This window comes from Scyliorhinus torazame, chromosome 13 (genome assembly GCF_047496885.1).
Source record: "Scyliorhinus torazame isolate Kashiwa2021f chromosome 13, sScyTor2.1, whole genome shotgun sequence".
NCBI classification, from domain to species: domain Eukaryota; kingdom Metazoa; phylum Chordata; class Chondrichthyes; order Carcharhiniformes; family Scyliorhinidae; genus Scyliorhinus; species Scyliorhinus torazame.
The window spans coordinates 227,931,805-227,949,954 of record NC_092719.1 but is presented as its reverse complement, the minus strand read 5'-3'; the positions used below and the strand labels follow the sequence as shown (position 1 = coordinate 227,949,954).

The window sequence follows — 18,150 nt, the reverse complement described above, 5'->3', positions numbered from 1 at the left end:
AGCAGACACGGGACTGACATGGCTTAAGTTGCTCCCCGTTGCCCTCTTCCAGCAGCGGGTTACACCTGCGGGACCAGCCCGGCTCTCTCCCGCCGAGATTCTTTATGGCAGGCCTCTTAGAACTCCCTGGAGCCTGCAGGTTCCCAGACGGGTTCAGTTTCATCAGATGACTGAAGAAATGACCACCTATGTTCTAGCCCTTACGCAAGTGCTCAAGGAACTCCATGGCCCAGTCCGTGCGGCTCACCAGCCATTGCCCAGTACCTAGCTCACTTTGAGTCCAGCCCGGTAGTTATGTAATGGTCAAAAATTGGACTAGGAAGGGGTCGGAGCCGCGATGGGACGGGCCCTTCCAAGTTCTCCTTACCACCCCCACAGCAGTTAAAGTGGAGGGGCGAAGTGCTTGGGTCCACCTACATCACTGTAAATTGAGTCCATCTCCACTACTGTAAAAGGTCGGATACTAACCTGCCTCCCTTCTCCAGTGCTATTTTACAGGTGTGGAGCATGATGGAGTGGCTACGCATCGTCTGTCTGATATTTGGCCTCACTTCGCTTGGCGTGTTATTGGCGATGGACATGGAAAAGGGGAATATTATGTATCTGTGTAGCCCCAACCAATCTACAAGGATACATCACCTATGCACAGGTGATGTTCTTCACTGCCCCCATATACGAGGACATGGTATCGACTCATGGAAGGTCATCAAAGTTAAGGAGAATGCGGGAGTCATGAAGCAGCTGCACCGGTCCCGGCGATGGGAAGGGAACATTATGTGGACATTGCCTTGTTTTTGGAATACATGTAAATTTGATTTTGGATGTGTTAAAAGTGGTACAATAAAGGTAACATCAAGCTGTCAGAAGAGTGTAGGAAGAGACCATGAGAAAGAGAAAGGGACTAGAGAGAGGACGGGGCGTGTGAGAAGGGAAGTACAGCTAGAACGTAGGTTACCGGGAGATACACTTAAGTTAATTAAAGGCCAAACTGAGGAAAACCCGGGTAGTATGAATCTCTTCTACCAGATTTACCACCGTCTGTATGGCCAGGGACGGGTTGTCTGCTACCCAAACCCCGCAGCGGTGTCTAGGTTATTTTCTGTTTCACCGCTTTGGGGCACTCCCCAAACGGTGGTTCATTGTCAGCGTTCCGAGCCATTGCCCGAGCACGTCACTCTTCCTTACGATCCGGATTCAGCACCACCGGCTATTTGCCTTCTCCTTCCTCGGGGTAATCCCCACTCACAGTACGATAGGCTGCGACGGTGGAGGGCGTACATACCTAGCCACTTCACTCCCAATAGGGATTCCCGGTCGTACGAGAATTGCTTCAGCAGTGAAGGGTACGGCTGTTTGCTGGTAGAGGTGGACACAAATATAACATGTCTGTTTCCCACCTGTACGGACAGGAGGTGCCATATCACCCAGGCGTCTGGCCAATGCGTTTGTTATAGCACCACTTGCGTTCCATTGAACGCTGGCCTCCAGCTCCTTTGTGGCTGGGCGAATGTCTCTCATATCACTGTCGGGAATAGGGCTTTCCGCATTGCTGGGCGGCCCGAATGGGCATTTCAAAATTGGATAAACTGGGCTACTGGGAGGTCCTTACGCAACCGATATGCTGATTGTGATGCTAGTCTCCACACGGAACAAGGATACTACTTTTTATTTAATGGTACGGCGACCAACGTTTTGTCACCCCATTTCCCCGCCGAATTGCTATAGGGACTCTAGTCCCTACCACAGTCCCCTGCCCTTCGGCGTGGAAGCTGCATAATCAGTTAGCACGCCGGGCAGTCTCTGCTGAATTTTGCGAGAACTGGAAAAAACCTCAGGTTCTTGCACCCAACCGGGGCCACTCAGCCGGGTGGGGCATTCTGAGCGTATTGACACTGCGAGGTGTGGGGGGTTCCTTGGCTGTTAGTGATCGGAATTATTTTATTTGCGGCCTTACCATTTTGGGAAATGAAACCTTGGGAGCCCTCGGGGCAATAACTAAGGAGTTGTCTCAGCTACGGGTGTTTGCAATGCAGAACCGGTATGCTCTTGACTATCTTCTGGCCCGTGAGGGTGGGGTATGCGCCATAGTACAGGGCAAGTGGATCATGGGTGTTCAGGACTTGACCGCTAACATTACTACATTTATGGATCGCATACGGGATCACTTGGACGGGATGCAGGATCCTGACTCTTGGGGTAACTGGGGATCTGGAGGATGGAAGGACTGGTTGATAAATATGGCCATGTATCTAGTGGTAGCTATCGGCTGCATCTTTGTGGGCCTGGCCATCCTTAAATGTGTGATGGGTAGAATGCTGGGTGCACTGGATCAGATCACCGCCCCAATCACCGAGAAAAAAAATTTAACTGTTAAAATCCATGAGGGTGAAGCAGATGAAGGGGGGCTAAGACAGGAATTGGAAATGCAGCGACGAATCTTTTTAGATGAGGAACCGTAGCTATAGATTGGATAGTTCGGTTATCATGGAATGATAAAAGGAGGGAATGACGAATGTGATATAAAATAGTTACTTTAGAGATACTAGTTAATGTAATGTAGAAATAAGCCACTTTGATTTTTGCAGTTAGGGACAAAGGAATTTGAGACCGCATGGAAAAAGCAGGAAGAGGTGTGTCTATGAGAGTGAGACTGCATTGATAGGGGCCAGAGAAAGGGATTGGAAGTGAGCCAATCAGAATAGATCGAACAGGTCAGGAGGGACCTAGGCTGACCTATGTCCGTCGAGTATGTGAAACTTGATACCATTTGAATTGATTTTGCAGAGATCTCTTTGTCTTTTAGTCAGTCGTTTTCTGGAATGAAAGAGGCTGGATGTCTCTTACATTTCTGTAAGATGATTAAGCTTGCAAGCTAAATAAATAACTTCTGTTTACGTGCGAATCCGTCTCAACTTTTATTGAGGCCAGACTGACAGAGAAAGAAATTTGGAGATCAACACCTGCGGCACATCGCCCCTCTGCTGGGCTATGTTATGCAGGACGCAGCACACCACAATGATGCGGCCGACCCTATCTGACCGATACTGGTGGGCGCCCCCAGAGAGGTCCAGGCACCTGAAACGCATCTTCAGCACGCCAAAGCACCTCTCTATCACTCCCCTTGTCGCTACATGGGCATCAGTGTAGCGGTTCTCCGCCTCATTGCGTGGCCTCCGTATAGGCGTCATCAGCCACGATCGCAATGGGTAGCCCCTGTCGCCCAGCAACCAGCCCCTCAGCCGGGGATGGCGTCCCTCGTACATGCTGGGGATGGATGACCGCGACAACACGTATGAGTCGTGTACTCTGGGTAACGGGCGCAGACTTGCAGGATCATCATGCGGTGGTCGCAGACCACCTGTATGTTCATCGAATAGGTCCCCTTCCTATTGGTGAACACGGCCCTGTTATCTGCAGGTGGCCGCACGGCGACGTGCATCCCATCAATCGCGCCCTGGACCATGGGGAACCCGGCCACGGCAGAGAAGCCCACGGCCCGGGCATCTTGGCTGGCCCGGTCCACAGGGAAGCGGATGTAGCGGTGCACCATGGCATATAGGGCATCTGTCACTGCCCCGATGCACCGATGTCTGCGATATGCCGGCAGGTCCCCACTCGGTGCCTGGAATGACCCCGTTGCATAAAAGTTCAGGGCCACCGTAACCTTGACGGACACGGGGAGAGGGTGTCCCCCGCCAGTGCCACGCGGTGACAGGTGTGCCAGCAGGTGGCAGATGTGTGCCACGGTTTCCCGCCTCATCCGGAGTCTCCTCCTACATTCCCGGTCCGTGAGGTCCTGGTATGACTGCCGGGGCCGGTACACACGGGGCGACCTCGGGTGCCTCCGTTGCCGTGGGGCCGCGACGTCCTCCTCCCCCTCCTCGTCCTGTCGGTCAGGTGTCCCTCCAGCCTGGGCGGCTGCCGCCTGCCCCTCTGCGGCAGCCTGCGCCGCCTCTCTGGCACGCTCCTCCTCCTCCTCATCCAGGGCAAAATGGACATTAGCGGCTGCCGCCACGGCGGCCAACATCGCTGGATGATCTGAAAACATGACGGCCTGGTTGGGGGGGGGGAACGACGACATGTCATCATTGCCCATATCCCCTCCTTCCCCCAAGCCAGGTGGCATGGACCGCATGGGTCCAACTGTTGGAGGCTGGCACCTGGCCAGGTGGACCAACCCACTTGCCCTCGCACCCCCTCTCCCCGGCACGGACCCCCCATCCTCCTCCCCGGCACGGACCCCCCAAACCTCCGCCCCAGCACGGACCCCCCCAACCTCCTCCCCGGCACGGACCCCCCAAACCTCCGCCCCAGCACGGACCCCCCATCCCCTCCCCGGCACGGACCCCCCCCATCCCCCTCCCCGGCACGGACCCCCCCCATCCCCCTCCCCGGCACGGACCCCCCCCAACCTCCTCCACGGCACGGACCCCCCATTCCCCTCCCCGGCACGGACCCCCCCCATCCCCCTCCCCGGCACGGACCCCCCCAACCTCCTCCCCGGCACGGACCCCCCCATCCTCCTCCCCGGCACGGACCCCCCTCCCGGCACTCCCCCGGAGCCCAGCACACTCTAACCACCCCCCCCCCGCCGCACACACACACACACAACCCGAGACACACCTCTCCCCACACATTCAGACTGCGGCCACGCCATCGCCTGCCCAGCGGCCAACCCCCCAGGCCGTCACTCACCTCCACGCTGGTCGGCGTGAAGCTGGAGCACAGGTTCACGCCGATGAAAAGGAGGTTTGATTTACGTCGACGTGAACGGTCATCACGTCGACGGGACTTCGGCCCATCCGGAAGGGAGAATATCGGCAGGCCGAAAATCGGCTGCCTTACGCAGACCCGTGCCATTCTCCAAAGTCAGCGGTACCATTAACGGCCCGCCGACTTTTCTCCCTTCGGAGACTTCGGCAACCGGCGGGGGCGGGATTCACGGCGGCCAACGGCCATTCTCCGACCCGCTGGGGGGTCGGAGAATGACGCCCCTGGTCTCCTCATTTCAGGAAGGATGTGGAAGCTTTGGAAAAGGTGCAAAGGAGATTTACCAGGATGTTGCCTGGAATGGAGAGTAGGTCTTACGAGGAAAGGTTGAGGGTGCTAGGCCTTTTCTCATTAGAACGGAGAAGGATGAGGGGCGACTTGATAGAGGTTTATAAGATGATCAGGGGAATAGATACAGTAGACAGTCAGAGACTTTTTCCCCGGGTGGAACAAACTATTACAAGGGGACATAGATTTAATGTGAATAGTGGAAGATATAGGGGGGATGTCAGAGGTAGGTTCTTTACCCAGAGAGTAGTGGGGGCATGGAATGCACTGCCTGTGGAAGTAGTTGAGTCGGAAACATTAGGGACCTTCAAGCAGCTATTGGATAGGTACATGGATTACGGTGGAGGTGTTGATCTTGGGTAGGGTGCTCTTTCCAAGAGCCGGTGCAGACTCAATGGGCCGAATAGCCTCCTTCTGCATTGCAAATTCAATGATAATCTATGATTAATCTAGGACAAAGGTTCGGTACAACATCGTGGGCCGAAGGGCCTGTTCTGTGCTGTATTTTTCTATGTTCTATGTTCTATGTGGTGTAGGTACACCCACAGTGCTGTTAGGGAGTTCCAGGATGTTGCCCCAGCGATAGTGAAGGAACGGTGATATATTTACAAGTCAGGGTGGTGGGTGACTTGGAGGAGAACCTCCATGTGATGGGGTCCCAGGTATCTGCTGCTCTTGTCCTTCTAGATGGTAGAGGTCGTGGGTTTGGAAGGTGCTCTCGAAGGAACCTTGGTGAGTTACTGCAGTGCATCTTGTAGATGGTACACACGGCTGCCACTGTTGGTCGGTGGTGGAGGGTTTGAATGTTTGTGGAAGGGGGAGCAATCAAGTGGGCTGCTTTGTCCTGGATGGTGGCGAGCTTCTTGAGTGTTGTTGGAGCTGCGCTCACCCAGGCAAGTGGAGAATGTCCATTACACTCCTGACTTGTGCCTTGTAGATGGTGGACAGGCTTTGGGGGGTCAGGAGGAGAGCTACTCGCCACAGCATTAATATGGCTGGGTCCAGTTCAGTTTCTGATCAATGGTAACCCCCAGGATGTTGATTGTGGGGGATTCAGCGATGGTAATGCCGTTGAGTGTCAGGGGTCGGTGGTTAGATCCTCTCTTGTCGGAGATGATCATTGCCTGGCACTTGTGTGGCGTGAATGTTACTTGCCATTTGTCAAGCCAGATATTCCCCAGGTCCTGCTGCATCTGGACATGGACTGCTTCAGTGTCCTGAGGATACACAGCTACACACTTGTGAAACAGATTTCTGCCTCATGAATTAAATGAGGGGCTGGCTCTCCTTCTCCCGGCGCCGGAAGCTGGAATTGTGTTCGGGCAGAGAAGGCGGAATAATGCAAAAATCGCTATTTGTGCCAGCGTCAATTGCGACATCACGCTCTGGTCCCCTGCTGAAATACAATTATATGGAGGCATTTAATGAAGACAGTTATATGGGTAAGATGGGTATAGAGGGGGGCAGCATGTTGGCACAGTGGTTAGCACTGCTGCCTCACGGCGCTGAGGACCCGGGTGCGATCCCAGCCCCGATCACTGTCCGTGTGGAGTTTGCACATTCTCCCCGTGTCTGCGTGGGTGTCACCCGCACAACCCAAAGATGTCTAGGTTAGGAGGATTGGCCACGCTAAAATGCCCCTTAGTTTAAAAAAAAGATGCGTATGGAGGGATATGGACCAAATGCGGGCAATTGGGACTAGCTCAGTGGTAAAAACTGGGCGGCATGGACAAGTTGGGTTGAATGGCCTGTTTTCATGCTGTAAACCTCGACTCTATGACGCATCCAATGCCGGTGGGCCTATACAAAATTCATTTGCATGGATTTGAATGCCATTAGCAGGTTGGAAACAGTATGTTCTACACCTCGGCAATGCTCCACCCCTCTCAGGCGGGAGTCACACGGGTACGAATTGGTGCAAGTATTTACAAGCGGGGCCTCAACATGGCTGTTGAGGGGAAGAGAGAAGGAAAGAAAACTTTCAAAACCTGTCAGGCTTGCTGGGGAGTGGTTGCCTAGGCCAGGGAGAGAAGCGGGAATGACTTGGTGCCAGGTCCGTGCACTCGGACTGCCCCCTCAGGATCAGGATGGCCTGGCTGAGGCCACAATGCAACAATATGTGATTACAGGCCCGGCTGGTCACACTACGGACTGTGTCCTGTAAATGCTCAGAGTCACTGGTCATGTCGGAACCCATCCAGCCCAAGCCCCTGGAACCGTGAGATCATAGCTGAATTTAGCGCGGCCAATCTACCCAACCTGCACATCTTTGGGTTGTGGGGGTGAAACCCACACAAACATGGGGAGAATGTGCAAACGCCACACAGACAGTGACCCGGGGCCGGGATCGAACCTGGGTCCTCAGAGCTGTAGGCAGCAGTGCTAACCTCTGTGCCACCCTGCCCCTTGCGTTAGTACAAAATGCACACTATTCAGTTCTGGCGGGAACTATGGGCGCGATTCTCCACTCCCACGCCGGTTGGGAGAATCGCCTAGGCCGCCAAAATTTCCGGGGACGCCGGTCCGACGCCCTCCCGCGATTCTCCCAAGCGGCGGGAACGGCCCGGTCGAGTTTCGTGGGCCACAGGCCGGAGAATCGCCGGAGACACCCAAAATGGCGATTCTCCGGCACCCCCGCTATTCTCAGTCCCGGATGGGCCGAGTGGCCAGGCCAAAACGGCGGGTGCCCCCCAGCGCCGTCCACACCTGGTCGCTACAGTCGTGGGCGGTGCGTGAACGCTGGGGGGGGTGGCCTGTGGGGGGGCGAGGGGGGATCCTGCACCGGGGGGTATGTGGGGTGGCCCGCGATCGGTGCCCACCGCATGCGCGGTTGACGTCCGTTATGCGGCGCTGGCCGTGTCATCTATGCGGCGCCGCTTTTACGCGGGTGACAAGGCCTGGCGCGGGTAGATGACGCGGCCCCGATACTGGCCCATTGTCAGGGCCTGAATCGGTCGGGACCGGGGCCGTTCCGCGCCGTCGTGAACCTCGACGGCATTCACGACGGTGCGGCCACTTCAGCGTGGGGGTGGAGAATCGCGCCCATTATCTCCCAAATGGAGAATTCAGCCCCAATTCATCAATTACGCAGACGAATAAATATTGCACTTGTGTAGAGCCTTATCAAAGAAAGGTACAAGTCATTTGACAGTTGATGCCTGAATCTTTGATGAGCAGTCCAATGCGTCTCACTCCACCTGGGCTTCTCCCCATCGCCCTGTAAAACTTTTGGTTACAAGGATTTATCCCATTCCCTTTGCAAAATTACTATTGCATTTGCTTCAGTTTCAGGGAGTCATTCCAGATCATAATGTAACAAAACTCCATCTCAGCTGCATTTTTTTTGCCAATCATCTAATGAAACTGAAACAACAAACATTCCACACAATGAATTATTTTCAGTGCAAAGAATATTAGACAAATTGAAAAGCTATCGGTCAGTGAAATGTAATCTCACTGTGCTTTGACAGTGTTGGCTGAGAGAGGAATAAATGGTAGCCAGGACTCTGAGAACTCCTTGTTCCTCTAAGAGAGGATCTTTAACATCCTCTGCAAACAACACAAAGGGAACCTCTGAAGAACCAACAATTAACAAAGATAGAAATCTCTCCCAACAAACGTGCTTTTAAGTAAAGAGTGGAACTAAATTAATACAAGATGAAAGTAATAGTTATCATCATCATTCTGTTCAGCCCATTCAGCCCAACAACTCCACTCTTGTTGTAACCGGCCATTACCAGGGATGTAACCGGCCGTTACCAGGGATGTAACCGGCCGTTACCAGGGATGCAACCGGCCGTTACCAGGGATGCAACCGGCCGTTACCAGGGATGCAACCGGCCGTTACCAGGGATGCAACCGGCCGTTACCAGGGATGCAACCGGCCGTTACCAGGGACGTAACCGGCCGTTACCAGGGATGTAACCGGCCGTTACCAGGGATGTAACCGGCCGTTACCAGGGATGTAACCGGCCGTTACCAGGGATGTAACCGGCCGTTACCAGGGATGTAACCGGCCGTTACCAGGGATGGGACATGGTAACCAAATGGACTCTGGCATTTCCTCGCCAGTAATTCCCGTTTCCATACGATCCTTTAGGATGACATTGAACTAAAATCCTGGTTATAGGACCAAGTATTGGAGGTAAAAGCATAGTCTGCAAGTACAGCCTTGCCTACTCCCTAAAATATTACAGAGAAACGAGGAGCAGGGGAGGGAACAGCAGGAGGCCATTTGACCTTCAATCCTGCTCCACCATTCAATATGATCGTGGCTGATCTCAATGCCGTATCCCCACTTTCTTCCCATACCCCTTGATGCCATTAAAATCTAAAATCAATTTCTTGAATATATTCTGTGGTTTGGCCTCCACAGCCTCTGTGGTAGAGATTTCCACAGTTTCACTATCCCCCGAGTGAAAAAATGTTTCCTCATCTCAGTCCAAAATGGATTACCCAGTGTCCTGGGAGTCTGTCTCCTGGTTCTGGATTCCACAACCAGGCAAAACATCCTCCCCGCATTGCGTCTGCCCAGTCCTGTTTGAGCCTCACAGCTCCAGGGTCCCGTGTTCGAATCCCGGCTTGGGTCACTGTCTGTGCGGAGTCTGCACATTCTCCCCGTGTGTGCGTGGGTTTCCTCCGGGTGCTCCGGTTTCCTCCCACAGTCCAAAGATGTGCAGATTAGGTGGATTGGCCGTGATAAATTGCCCAAAGGGGTCAGGTGGGGCTGTGGGTTTAAGTAGGGTGCTCGTTCCAAGGGCCGGTGCAGAGTCCTGGAGCTGTGAAGAGACAGTGCTAACCACTGTGCTACCGTGCCGCCCCCAAGGAGCGGATACAGAGTTCTGTGGCCACGGTCCGAGGGAGCATCGTGCCAACGTAGGAGTTGGCATCAAGACATCGACAAGCCATTTGAGCGGCCGTGCAGGAGTGCTGTGCCACTCCAGGGGGCACTGCCATGGGGTGCTCCGCACCACCCAAGGGGCAGCATCAAAGGAGCGCAGCATTGATGGACGTGCCGGAGAGGGAGCACCGCACTGTCCGAGTGGTAGCACAGACAGAGTGCCACACTGCCTCGGGGCAAGTGCGATGGAGTACACCATTGTGCACGAGGCAGTAGTGAAGGCATGCTGTAAGATTAGAGGACAGTACTGAGGAAGTGCTACACTGTCGAAGAGGTCGTCTTCACGATAAGGTGTAAACTGGGCCATGTCTACCCTCTGGCTGGATGCAAATAGAATCAAGGCCACTGTTTTTGGGGAAAACAGCAGCAGCCAGAGCAGTGGCACCACGGCTGGCTCTGATGTTCAGAAGGGAGGGTCAAAGCGCAGAAGAGTAATAGTTATAGGGGACTCTATAGTCAGGGGAACAGATAGGCGCTTCTGTGGACGTGAAAGAGACTCCAGGATGGTATGTTGCCTCCCTGGTGCCAGGGTCCAGGATGTCTCCGAACGGGTAGAGGGAATCCTGAAGGGGGAGGGCAAACAGGTAGAGGTCGTTGTACATATTGGTACTAACGACATAGGCAGGAAGAGGCATGAGGTCCTGCAGCAGGAGTTCAGGGAGCTAGGCAGAAAGTTAAAAGACAGGACCTCGAGGGTTGTAATCTCGGGATTACTCCCTGTGCCACGTGCCAGTGAGGCTAGAAATAGGAAGATAGAGCAGACAAACACGTGGCTAAACAGCTGGTGTAGGAGGGAGGGTTTCGGTTATCTGGACCACTGGGAGCTCTTCCGGGGCAGGTGTGACCTGTATAAGATGGACGGGTTGCATCTAAACCGGAGAGGCATAAATATCCTGGCCGCGAGATTTGCTAGTGTCACACGGGAGGGTTTAAACTAGTATGGCAGGGGGGTGGGCACGGGAGCAATAGGTCAGAAGGTGAGAGCGTTGAGGGAGAACTAGGGAATATGGACAGTGTGGCTCTGAGGCAGAGCAGACGGGGAGAAGTTGCTGAACACAGCGGGTCTGGTGGCCTGAAGTGCATATGTTTTAATGCAAGGAGCATTACGGGTAAGGCAGATGAACTTAGAGCTTGGATTACTACTTGGAACTATGATGTTGTTGCCATTACAGAGACCTGGTTGAGGGAAGGGCAGGATTGGCAGCTAAACGTTCCAGGTTTTAGATGTTTCAGGCGGGATAGAGGGGGATGTAAAAGGGGAGGCGGAGTTGCGCTACTTGTTCAGGAGAGTATCACAGCTATACAGCGAGAGGACACCTCAGAGGGCAGTGAGGCTATATGGGTAGAGATCAGGAATAAGAAGGGTGCAGTCACAATGTTGGGGGTATACTACAGGCCTCCCAACAGCCAGCGAGAGATAGAGGAGCAGATAGGTAGACAGATTTTGGAAAAGAGTAAAAACAACAGGGTTGTGGTGATGGGAGACTTCAACTTCCCCAATATTGACTGGGACTCACTTAGTGCCAGAGGCTTAGACGGGGCAGAGTTTGTAAGGAGCATCCAGGAGGGCTTCTTAAAACAATATGTAAACAGTCCAACTAGGGAAGAGGCGGTACTGGACCTGGTATTGGGGAATGAGCCCGGCCAGGTGGTAGATGTTTCAGTAGGGGAGCATTTCGGTAACAGTGACCACAATTCAGTAAGTTTTAAAGTACTGGTGGACAAGGATAAGAGTGGTCCGAGGATGAATGTGCTAAATTGGGGGAAGGCTAATTATAACAATATTAGGCGGGAACTGAAGAGCATAGATTGGGGGCGGATGTTTGAGGGCAAATCAACATCTGACATGTGGGAGGCTTTCAAGTGTCAGTTGATAGGAATACAGGACAGGCATGTTCCTGTGAGGAAGAAAGACAAATACGGCAATTTTCGGGAACCTTGGATGACGAATGATATTGTAGGCCTCGTCAAAAAGAAAAAGGAGGCATTTGTCAGGGCTAAAAGGCTGGGAACAGACGAAGCCTGTGTGGCATATAAGGAAAGTAGGAAGGAACTTAAGCAGGGAGTCAGGAGGGCTAGAAGGGGTCATGAAAAGTCATTGGCAAATAGGGTTAAGGAAAATCCCAAGGCTTTTTACACTTACATAAAAAGCAAGAGGGTAGCCAGGGAAAGGGTTGGCCCACTGAAGGATAGGCAAGGGAATCTATGTGTGGAGCCAGAGGAAATGGGCGAGGTACTAAATGAATACTTTGCATCAGTATTCACCAAAGAGAAGGAATTGGTAGATGTTGAGTTTGGAGAAGGGGGTGTAGATAGCCTGGGTCACATTGTGATCCAAAAAGACGAGGTGTTGGGTGTCTTAAAAAATATTAAGGTAGATAAGTCCCCAGGGCCTGATGGGATCTACCCCAGAATACTGAAGGAGGCTGGAGAGGAAATTGCTGAGGCCTTGACAGAAATCTTTGGATCCTCGCTGTCTTCAGGGGATGTCCCGGAGGACTGGAGAATAGCCAATGTTGTTCCTCTGTTTAAGAAGGGTAGCAAGGATAATCCCGGGAACTACAGGCCGGTGAGCCTTACGTCAGTGGTAGGGAAATTACTGGAGAGAATTCTTAGAGACAGGATCTACTCCCATTTGGAAGCAAATGGACGTATTAGTGAGAGGCAGCACGGTTTTGTGAAGGGGAGGTCGTGTCTCACTAACTTGATAGAGTTTTTCGAGGAGGTCACTAAGATGATTGATGCAGGTAGGGCAGTAGATGTTGTCTATATGGACTTCAGTAAGGCCTTTGACAAGGTCCCTCATGGTAGACTAGTACAAAAGGTGAAGTCACACGGGATCAGGGGTGAACTGGCAAGGTGGATACAGAACTGGCTAGGCCATAGAAGGCAGAGGGTAGCAATGGAGGGATGCTTTTCTAATTGGAGGGCTGTGACCAGTGGTGTTCCACAGGGATCAGTGCTGGGACCTTTGCTCTTTGTAGTATATATAAATGATTTGGAGGAAAATGTAACTGGTCTGATTAGTAAGTTTGCAGACGACACAAAGGTTGGTGGAATTGCGGATAGCGATGAGGACTGTCTGAGGATACAGCAGGATTTAGATTGTCTGGAGACTTGGGCGGAGAGATGGCAGATGGAGTTTAACCTGGACAAATGTGAGGTAATGCATTTTGGAAGGGCTAATGCAGGTAGGGAATATACAGTGAATGGTAGAACCCTCAAGAGTATTGAAAGTCAAAGAGATCTAGGAGTACAGGTCCACAGATCACTGAAAGGGGCTACACAGGTGGAGAAGGTAGTCAAGAAGGCATACGGCATGCTTGCCTTCATTGGCCGGGGCATTGAGTATAAGAATTGGCAAGTCATGTTGCAGCTGTATAGAACCTTAGTTAGGCCACACTTGGAGTATAGTGTTCAATTCTGGTCGCCACACTACCAGAAGGATGTGGAGGCTTTAGAGAGGGTGCAGAAGAGATTTACCAGAATGTTGCCTGGTATGGAGGGCATAAGCTATGAGGAGCGATTGAATAAACTCGGTTTGTTCTCACTGGAACGAAGGAGGTTGAGGGGCGACCTGATAGAGGTATACAAAATTATGAGGGGCATAGACAGAGTGGATAGTCAGAGGCTTTTCCCCAGGGTAGAGGGGTCAATTACTAGGGGGCATAGGTTTAAGGTGAGAGGGGCAAAGTTTAGAGTAGATGTACGAGGCAAGTTTTTTACGCAGAGGGTAGTGGGTGCCTGGAACTCACTACCGGAGGAGGTAGTGGAGGCAGGGACGATAGGGACATTTAAGGGGCATCTTGACAAATATATGAATAGGATGGGAATAGAAGGATACGGACCCAGGAAGTGTAGAAGATTGTAGTTTAGTCGGGCAGTATGGTCGGCACGGGCTTGGAGGGCCGAAGGGCCTGTTCCTGTGCTGTACATTTCTTTGTTCTTTGTTCTTTGTTGTTCAAAGAAAGATGGTTCTGTCCCGTGTCCTGGCCAACATATATTCCTCAACTCACATCATTAAAACAGGCTGATTGTTGTGACATTTCAGTGCCATATTTGCCTTCATTTAAAATGATTAAAACAAAAATATGGGGGGGAATTTGCAGAGGCTTCTCTAATAAACCAGACCAGGTGAGAAATTCTCGTCATATTAAGCTGCATCTTCCCAACATCAGCTAGGAATTCAACTCATCTCCATGGTAACATGAGTCACACGGACAATTCTAAAGAAATGTGCTTTGCCAAAATAATCCACAATTCACAAAACCAACCCCACATTGAGAATGAATGAAAACAGAAATTTGAATGCAAATTTTTTTCCTTTTCTTCAATCTGTTAAGATTCACTGGGGCGTCCCTCGCCGGAGCGCCGCTCTGTACACATTACCGTCCCTCGCCGGACGCTGCTCTGTACACACTACCGTCCCTCGCCGGAGCGCCGCTCCGTACACACTACCGTCCCTCGCCAGAGCGCCGCTCTGTACACACTACCGTCCCTCGCCAGAGCGCTGCTCTGTACACACTACCGTCCCTCGCCAGAGCGCCGCTCTGTACACACTACCGTCCCTCGCCGGAGCACTGCTCTGTACACACTACCGTCCCTCGCCGGAGCGCCGCTCTGTACACACTACCGTCCCTCGCCGGAGCGCTGCTCTGTACACACTACCGTCCCTCGCCAGAGCGCCGCTCCGTACACACTACCGTCCCTCGCCGGAGCGCTGCTCTGTACACACTACCGTCCCTCGCCGGAGCGCTGCTCTGTACACACTACCGTCCCTCGCCGGAGCGCTGCTCTGTACACACTACCGTCCCTCGCCAGAGCGCCGCTCTGTACACACTACTGTCCCTCGCCGGACACTGCTCTGTACACACTACCGTCCCTCGCCGGAGCGCCGCTCTGTACACACTACCGTCCCTCGCCAGAGCCCCGCTCCGTACACACTACCGTCCCTCGCCGGAGCGCTGCTCTGTACACACTACCGTCCCTCGCCAGAGCGCCGCTCCGTACACACTATCGTCCCTCGCCGGAGCGCTGCTCTGTACACACTACCGTCCCTCGCCGGAGCGCTGCTCTGTACACACTACTGTCCCTCGCCGGACGCTGCTCTGTACACACTACCGTCCCTCGCCGGAGCGCTGCTCTGTACACACTACCGTCCCTCGCCGGAGCGCTGCGCTGTACACACTACCGTCCCTCGCCAGAGCGCCGCTCCGTACACACTACCGTCCCTCGCCAGAGCGCCGCTCCGTACACACTACCGTCCCTCGCCGGACGCTGCTCTGTACACACTACCGTCCCTCGCCAGAGCGCCGCTCCGTACACACTACTGTCCCTCGCCGGAGCGCCGCTCTGTACACACTACCGTCCCTCGCCAGAGCGCCGCTCCGTACACACTACCGTCCCTCGCCAGAGCGCCGCTCCGTACACACTACCGTCCCTCGCCAGAGCGCTGCGCTGTACACACTACCGTCCCTCGCCAGAGCGCTGCTCTGTACGCACTACCGTCCCTCGCCGGAGCGCTGCGCTGTACACACTACCGTCCCTCGCCGGAGCGCTGCGCTGTACACACTACCGTCCCTCGCCAGAGCGCCGCTCCGTACACACTACCGTCCCTCGCCAGAGCGCTGCGCTGTACACACTACCGTCCCTCGCCGGAGCGCTGCGCTGTACACACTACCGTCCCTCGCCGGAGCACTGCTCTGTACACACTACCGTCCCTCGCCGGAGCGCCGCTCTGTACACACTACCGTCCCTCGCCAGAGCGCTGCGCTGTACACACTACCGTCCCTCGCCAGAGCGCCGCTCCGTACACACTACCGTCCCTCGCCAGAGCGCTGCGCTGTACACACTACCGTCCCTCGCCGGAGCGCTGCGCTGTACACACTACCGTCCCTCGCCAGAGCGCTGCTCTGTACACACTACCGCCCCTCGCCGGAGCGCTGCTCTGTACACACTACCGTCCCTCGCCAGAGCGCCGCTCCGTACACACTACCGTCCCTCGCCAGAGCGCCGCTCCGTACACACTACCGTCCCTCGCCGGAGCGCCGCCCTGTACACACTACCGTCCCTCGCCGGAGCGCTGTACACACTACCGTCCCTCGCCGGAGCACTGCTCTGTACACACTACCGTCCCTCGCCGGAGCGCCGCTCTGTACACACTACCGTCCCTCGCCGGAGCGCTGCTCTGTACACACTACCGTCCCTCGCCAGAGCGCCGCTCCGTACACACTACCGTCCCTCGCCGGAGCGCTGCTCTGTACACACTACCGTCCCTCGCCGGAGCGCTGCTCTGTACACACTACCGTCCCTCGCCGGAGCGCTGCTCTGTACACACTACCGTCCCTCGCCAGAGCGCCGCTCTGTACACACTACTGTCCCTCGCCGGACACTGCTCTGTACACACTACCGTCCCTCGCCGGAGCGCCGCTCTGTACACACTACCGTCCCTCGCCAGAGCCCCGCTCCGTACACACTACCGTCCCTCGCCGGACGCTGCTCTGTACACACTACCGTCCCTCGCCGGACGCTGCTCTGTACACACTACCGTCCCTCGCCAGAGCGCTGCACACACTACCGTCCCTCGCCGGAGCGCTGCTCTGTACACACTACCGTCCCTCGCCGGAGCGCCACTCTGTACACACTACCGTCCCTCGCCGGAGCGCTGCTCTGTACACACTACCGTCCCTCGCCGGAGCGCCGCTCTGTATATGCCGACTCTCGCCGGGGCGCTGCTCTGCAAAGTCACCGTCCTTCGCCAGCGCGCTGCTCCGCACACGCCACCATCTATCACCAGGGCGCCACTCTGCGTGCACCGCCAACCTTCGCCTTCAACATCATAACCCCAGCCAAGCTCAAATCAAATCTCCAAAGCCTAGGACTTGGCTCCTCACTCTACGACTGGATCCTCAGCTTCCTGACCCATAGGCCACAACAACACCTCCTCCACGATAGTCCTCAATACCGGCGCCCCGCAAGGCTGCCTACTTAGCTCCCTATTATACTCCCTATACACAAACGACTGACTGTGTGGCAAAATTTGGCTCTAACTCCATCTACAAGTTTGCTGATGACACGACCGTAGTGGGTTTGGTCTCGAACAAAGGTGATCAGAACACAGGAGGGAGATAGAAAACGTAGTAGAGTGGTGCAGCGACAACAATCTCTCCCTCAATGTCAGCAAAACTAAGGAGCTGGTCATTGACTTCAGGAAGCTAAGCATCGTACACACCCTTGTCAGCATCAACAGAGCCAAGCTGGAGATGGTTGACAACTTCAAATTCCTAGCTGTGCTCATCACCAACAATCTGTCTGAGTCCACCCATGTCGACGCTACGACCAAGAAAGCACAATAGCACCCATACAGCACCGTAGCACAGTGGTTAGCACAGATGCTTCACAGCACCAGGGTCCCAGGTTCGATTCCCGGCTTGGGTCACTGTCTGTGCGGAGTCTGCACGTTCTCCCAGCTTGGGTCACTGTCTGTGCGGAGTCTGCACGTTTTCCCCGTATCTGCGTGGGTTTCCTCCGGGTGCTCCGGTTTCCTCCCACAGTCGAAAGATGTGCAGGTTAGGTGGATTGGCCATGATAAATTGTCCCTAAGTGTCCAAAAAGATTAGGTTGGGTTACGGGGATAAAAGGGATAGGGGGAGTCATGGGGCATAGGTGGGGCGCTCTTTCCAAGAGCCGGTTCAGACTCGATGGGCTGAATGGCCTCCTTCTGCACTGTAAATTCTATGAATTTCCTAAATGCAACACTTCAAACCTCTTCGCATTGAGCTCCATCTGCCAAGTATGAACCAGCCATGTCTCAGCACCCTCTGCTCCCTCTTACTGTATTCACACCCCAACATTCTCTCCATTAATTAGGTTCCAGTCTATTTTATCAGTCTCCTATCTGGCATTTTGTTGAAGGCCTTCTGAAAGTCCAGAAACACATATTCTGCACTGCCTTGATCACCCTTTGGTTAATTACCCAATAAATTAATGCAATTAGTCAGACATGATTTGCCTTTAACACATTGATGCTGATTGTCCTTGATTAAATCATGACTTTCCAAATGAAAATTTATTTATTTTGTCCCCGATTATGGTTTCCAACATTTGTGCGCCGCTGATGTTCAGCTGACGGACCTGTACTTTTCTGGTTTATCTGCCTCACCTTATTGAATAGAGGTGTAACATTGGCAACC

At 53.9% G+C, this 18,150-nt stretch overlaps 1 protein-coding gene across 6 annotated transcripts in view; it reads right to left on the bottom strand.

Moving 5' to 3' along the window:
- LOC140388658 (6-phosphofructo-2-kinase/fructose-2,6-bisphosphatase 4-like) overlaps positions 1–18,150 on the bottom strand; it is a 442,444-nt gene that overhangs the window by 266,732 nt on the left and 157,562 nt on the right. The gene's annotated exons all lie outside the window — the stretch shown is intronic.